This window comes from Callithrix jacchus, chromosome X (genome assembly GCF_049354715.1).
Source record: "Callithrix jacchus isolate 240 chromosome X, calJac240_pri, whole genome shotgun sequence".
Classification (NCBI taxonomy): Eukaryota; Metazoa; Chordata; class Mammalia; order Primates; family Cebidae; genus Callithrix; species Callithrix jacchus.
In genome coordinates this window covers 75,856,082-75,862,875 of record NC_133524.1, presented here as the reverse complement: position 1 = coordinate 75,862,875, position 6,794 = coordinate 75,856,082, and positions in this window count along the sequence as shown.

Sequence of the window (6,794 nt, the reverse complement as noted above, 5' to 3'; positions counted from 1 at the left end):
TGAGCAAGCAGCTCAAGAACTTGGTTACAGAATTTTCTGGGGTTTAAATACCGTTTAGAGGTTTCCCATTGGTCATTTGGTGTACACCCCGTGCAAATGAAGTAGTGGCCCATGATCAGTCTGATCGGTTGCATAAAGCGACCAATGAGAGGCTGAAGTTACAAAATTATACTCCTATACAAATGAAAACTTGGCCTGCCACCAGCCTTATTGGTTACAGGCAGGGACTGAGCAGGGACAGGTGATATGTCACTCAGATTCCCTCTTTCAGAACTGAGACACTCATTCTTAGCTGCTGGGAGTATTGGTTGCTGATGGCTCACAGCTGAGTCTCTCCCCAGAAACTGCCCTCTGTTGAAGTAAGTTGCCTTGCCTAAGGTTATACTCACTTCCCAGGGGCATCCATCAATGATTGCTCAATGCAGTTCCAAGGGCCTGGCTTCCTTGCTTTGTTTCAGGACATCTCTAAAGGACCAACTCTGCTTCAGAACTGTCTGTGGGGTTGACTGAAGCCTCTATGGAAACTTCTCCCCCTCTCTCCAAATCTGATTTCCTCACTCCTTTGCAGGTGTTGTTCCCAGAAGCAACTTTTGCTTCTGGGAACAACACCTGCAAACAAATCTCAATCTCGGAGCCATTTCCCAGGGAACACTGGGAAGAATTCTAAGGTGGTGCCCATGATGTTTGCCCTCTAGTGTTCATATCTTTTTTTTTTTTTTTATTTGAGACGGAGTCCCTCTGTCACCAGACTGGAGTTCAGTGGTGCCATCTCGGCTCACTGTAACCTCCAACTCCCGGGTTCAAGCAATTCTCCTGCCTCAGCCTCCCAAGTAGCTGGGACTACAGGTGTGCACTACCACGCCCAGCTAATTTCTGTATTTTTAGTAGAGATGGGGTTTCACCATGCTGACCATGATAATCTCAATCTCTTGACCTCATGATCCACCCGCCTCAGCCACCCAAAATGCTGGGATTATAGGCATGAGCCACTGTGCCCAGCCGTGTTCACATCTTTATCTATTTCCCTCCCCTTGAATGTGAGCTGGACCTATGACTGGCTTCTAACCAATAGAATGTGGCAAAAATGATGAGATATAACTCCCATTATTAGATTATGATGTTGATACGAGATTCCATCTTGCTAGTTTGCTCTAGAGAGACTCCCTTGCTGGCTTTTTGTTGTTGTTGTTTTGGAGACAGAGTCTAGCTCGGCTCACTGCGACCTCCACCTCCCTGGTTCAAGCAATTCTCTGCCTCAGTCTTCCGAGTACCTGGGATTACAAGTGCCCACCACCACGCCTGGCTAATTTTTGTATTTTTAGTAGAGTCAGGGTTTCACCATCTTGGCCAGGCTGGTCTTGAACTCCTGACTTCATGATCCACCTGCCTCAGCATCCCAATTTTTTTTTTTTTTTGAGACAGAGTCTGACTCTGTTACCCAGACTGGAGTGCAGTGGTGTAATCTCAGCTCATTGCAACCTCCGCCTCCCGGTTCAAGTGATTCTCCTGCCTCAGCCTCCCAAGCAGCTGGGATTACCAGCCCACATCACCATGCCCGGCTAATTTTTGTATTTTTAGTAGAGATGGAGTGTCGCCATGTTGGCCTGGCTGGTCTCAAACTCCTGACCGCGAGGGATTCATCCGCCTCAGCCTCTTAAAGTGCTGGTATTACAGGTCTACGTCACCACTCCAGGCCCAATGTTATTTCTTTTTTCTTTTTTTTTTTTTTCTTGCATTTTAGGTTTGGGGGTACATGTACAGAACATGCAAGACAGTTGCATAGGTACACACATGGCAGTGTGTTTTGCTTCCTTTCTCCCCTTCACCCACATTTGGCATTTCTCCCCAGGCTATCCCTCCCCATCTCCCCCTCCCACTGGCCCTCCCCTTTTCCCCCCAATAGACCCCAGTGTTTAATACTACCCTCCCTGTGTCCATGTGTTCTCATTTTTCATCACCCGCCTGTGAGTGAGAATATGCGGTGTTTCATTTTCTGTTCTTGTGTCAGTTTGCTGAGAATGATGTTCTCCAGATTCATCCATGTCCCTACAAACGACACAAACTCATCATTTCTGATTGCTTCATAATATTCCATAGTGTGTATGTGCCACATTTTCCCAATCCAGTCTATCATCAATGGGCATTTGGGTTGATTCCAGGTCTTTGCTATTGTAAACAGTGCTGGAATGAACATTCATGTGCATGTGTCCTTATAGTAGAACGATTTATAGTCCTTTGGATATATACCCAGTAATGGTATTGCTGGGTCAAATGGAATGTCTATTTCTAAGGCCTTGAGGAATCGCCACACTGTCTTCCACAATGGTTGAACTAATTTACACTCCCACCAACAGTGTAAAAGTGTTCCTTTTTCTCCACATCCTCTCCAGCATCTGTTGTCTCCAGATTTTTTAATGATCGCCATTCTAACTGGCGTGAGATGGTATCTCAATGTGGTTTTGATTTGCATCTCTCTGATGACCAGTGACGATGAGCATTTTTTCATATGATTGTTGGCCTCATATATGTCTTCTTTCGTAAAGTGTCTGTTCATATCCTTTGCCCATTTTTGAATGGGCTTGTTTGTTTTTTTCCTGTAAATCTGTTTGAGTTCTTTGTAAATTCTGGATATCAGCCCTTTGTCAGATGGGTAAACTGCAAAAATTTTTTCCCATTCTGTTGGTTGCTGATTCACTCTAGAGACTGTTTCTTTTGCCGTGCAGAAGCTGTGGAGTTTGATTAGGTCCCATTTGTCTATTTTGGCCTTTGCTGCCAATGCTTTTGGTGTTTTCTTCATGAAGTCCTTGCCTACTCCTATGTCTTGGATGGTTTTGCCTAGATTTTCCTCTAGGGTTTTTATGGTGCCAGGTCTTATGTTTAAGTCTTTAATCCATCTGGAGTTAATTTTAGTGTAAGGTGTCAGGAAGGGGTCCATTTTCTGCTTTCTGCACATGGCTAGCCAGTTTTCCCAACACCATTTGTTGAACAGGGAATCCTTTCCCCATTGCTTGTTTTTGTCAGGTTTATCAAAGATTGTATGGTTGTAGATATGTTGTGTTGCCTCCGATGCCTCTGTTCTGTTCGATTGGTCTACATCTCTGTTTTGGGACCAGTACCATGCCGTTTTGATTACTGTAGCCTTGTAGTATAGTTTGAAATCCGGTAGTGTGATGCCCCCCGCTGTGTTCTTTTTGCTTAGAATTGACTTGGCTATGCGGGCTCTCTTTTGGTTCCATATGAAGTTCATGGTGGTTTTTTCCAGTTCGGTGAAGAAAGTCAATGGTAGCTTGATGGGGATAGCATTGATTCTGTAAATTACTTTGGGCAGTATAGCCATTTTCACGGTATTAATTCTTCCTAACCATGAACATGGAATGTTTCTCCATCTGTCTGTGTCCTCTCTGATTTCGTTGAGCAGTGGTTTGTAGTTCTCCTTGAAGAGGTCCCTTACGTTCCTTGTGAGTTGTATTCCAAGGTATTTTATTCTTTTTGTAGCAATTGCGAATGGCAGTTCGTTCTTGATTTGGCTGTCTTTAAGTCTGTTATTGGTGTAGAGGAAGGCTTGTGATTTTTGCACATTGATTTTATATCCTGAGACTTCGCTGAAGTTGCTTATCAGTTTCAGGAGTTTTTGGGCTGAGGCGATGGGGTCTTCTAGGTATACTATCATGTCGTCTGCAAATAGAGACAATTTGGCTTCCACCTTTCCAATTTGAATACCCTTTATTTCTTTTTCTTGCCTGATTGCTGTGGCTAGAACTTCCAGTACTATATTGAATAGGAGTGGTGACAGAGGGCATCCTTGTCTAGTGCCGGATTTCAAAGGGAATCCATTCAGTTTTTGCCCATTCAGTGTGATATTGGCTGTTGGTTTGTCATAAATAGCTTTTATTACTTTGAGATACGTTCCATCGATACCGAGTTTATTGAGGGTTTTTAACATAAAGGGCTGTTGAATTTTGTCAAATGCCTTCTCTGCGTCAATTGAGATAATCATGTGGTTTTTGTTTTTGGTTCTGTTTATGTGGTGAATTACGTTGATAGACTTGCGTATGTTGCACCAGCCTTGCATCCCTGGGATGAATCCTACTTGATCATGATGGATAAGTTTTTTGATTTGCTGTTGCAATCGGCTTGCCAATATTTTATAGAAGATTTTCGCATCTATGTTCATCATGGATATTGGCCTGAAGTTTTCTTTTCTTGTTGGGTCTCTGCCAGGTTTTGGTATCAGAATGATATTGGTCTCATAGAATGATTTGGGAAGGATTCCTTCTTTTCGGATTATTTGGAATAGTTTCAGAAGGAATGGTACCAGATCCTCTTTGTGTGTCTGGTAGAATTCGGCTGTGAACCCGTCTGGACCTGGGCTTTTTTTGTGTGGTAGGCTCTTAATTGCTGCCTCGACTTCTGCCCTTGTTATTGGTCTATTCATAGGTTCAGCTTCCTCCTGGTTTAGGCCTGGGAGGACACAGGAGTCCAGGAATTTATCCATTTCTTCCAGGTTTATTAGTTTATGTGCATAGAGTTGTTTGTAATATTCTCTGATGTTGGTTTGAATTTCTGTGGAATCTGTGGTGATTTCCTCTTTATCATTTTTTATTGCATCTATTTGGTCTCTCTTTTCTTTTTAATCAATCTGGCTAGTGGTCTGTCTATTTTGTTGATCTTTTCAAAAAACCAGCTCTTGGATTTATTGATTTTTTGGAGGGCTTTTTGTGTCTCAATCTCCTTCAGTTCAGCTCTGATCTTAGTTATTTCTTGTCTTCTGCTGGGTTTTGAGTTTTTTTGATCTTGCTCCTCTAGCTCTTTCAATTTTGACGATAGGGTGTCATTTTGGATCTCTCCATTCTTCTCATATAGGCACTTATTGCTATATACTTTCCTCTAGAGACAGCTTTAAATGTGTCCCAGAGATTCTGGCATGTTGTGTCTTCATTCTCATTGGTTTTGAAAAACTTCTTTATTTCTGCCTTCATTTCGTTGTTTATCCAGTCAACATTCAAGAGCCATTCAAGAGCCAGTTGTTTAGTTTCCATGAAGCTGTGCGGTTCTGGGTCGGTTTCTGAATTCTGAGTTCTAACTTGATTGCACTATGGTCTGAGAGGCTGTTTATTATGATTTCAGTTGTTTTGCATTTGCTGAGCAGTGCTTTACTTCCAATTATGTGTTCAATTTTAGAGTAGGTGTGATGTGGTGCTGAGAAGAATGTATATTCTGTGGATTTGGGGTGGAGAGTTCTGTAAATGTCTATCAGGTTTGCTTGCTCCAGGTCTGAGTTCAAGCCCTGGATATCCTTGTTGATTTTCTGTCTGGTTGATCTGTCTAATATTGACAGTGGAGTGTTAAAGTCTCCCACTCTTATTGTGTGGGAGTCTAAGTCTCTTTGTAAGTCGTTAAGAACTTGCCTTATGTATCTGGGTGCTCCTGTATTGGGCCCATGTATGTTTAGGATCGTTAGCTCTTCTTCTTGTATTGATCCTTTTACCATTATGTAATGGCCTTCTTTGTCTCTTTTGATCTTTGTTTCTTTAAAGTCTATTTTATCAGAGATGAGAATTGCAACTCCTGCTTTCTTTTGCTCTCCATTTGCATGGTAAATCTTCCTCCATCCCTTTATTTTGAGCCTTTGTGTATCCTTGCATGTGAGATGGGTTTCCTGGATACAGCACACTGATGGGTTTTGGATTTTTATCCAATTTGCCAGTCTGTGTCTTTTGATTGGTGCATTTAGTCCATTTACATTTAGGGTTAATATTGTTATGTGTGAATTTGATACTGCCATTTTGATGCTAAGTGGCTGTTTTGCTCGTTAGTTGTTGTAGATTCTTCATTATGTTGATGCTCTTTAGCATTTAGTGTGATTTTGGAATGGCTGGTACTGGTTGTTCCTTTCTATGTGTAGGGCCTCTTTCAGGAGCTCTTGTAAAGCAGGCCTGGTGGCGACAAAATCTCTGAGTACTTGCTTGCTCGCAAAGGATTTTATTTTTCCTTCACTTCTGAAGCTCAGTTTGGCTGGATATGAAATTCTGGGTTGAAAGTTCTTTTCTTTAAGGATGTTGAATATTGGCCCCCACTCTCTTCTGGCTTGTAGAGTTTCTGCCGAGAGATCTGCTGTGAGTCTGATGGGCTTCCCTTTGTGGGTGACCTGACCTTTCTCCCTGGCTGCCCTTAGTATTTTCTCCTTGATTTCAACCTTGTTGAATCTGATGATTATGTGCCTTGGGGTTGCTCTTCTTGCGGAATATCTTTGTGGTGTTCTCTGTATTTCCTGCAATTGAGTGTTGGCCTGTCTTGCTAGGTGGGGGAAACTTTCCTGGATAATGTCCTGAAGAGTATTTTCCAGCTTGGATTCATTCTCTTCGTTACATTCTGGTACGCCTATCAAACGTAGGTTAGGTCTCTTCACATAGTCCCACATTTCTTGGAGATTTTGTTCATTCCTTTTTGTGCTTTTTTCTCTAATCTTGGTTTCTCGTTTTATTTCATTGAGTTGATCCTCGACTTCTGATATTCTTTCTTCTGCTTGGTCAATTCGGCTATTGAAACTTGTGCATGCTTCGCGAAGTTCTCGTATTGTGTTTTTCAGCTACTTTAATTCATTCATATTCCTCTCTAAGTTATCCATTCTTGTTATCATTTCCTCAAATCTTTTTCAATATCTTTTTTCAAGGTTCTTAGTTTCTTTGCATTGATTTAAAACATGTTCTTTTAGCTCACAAAAGTTTCTCATTATCCACCTTCTGAAATCTAATTCCATCATTCCATCACAGTCATTCTCCGTCCAGCTTTGT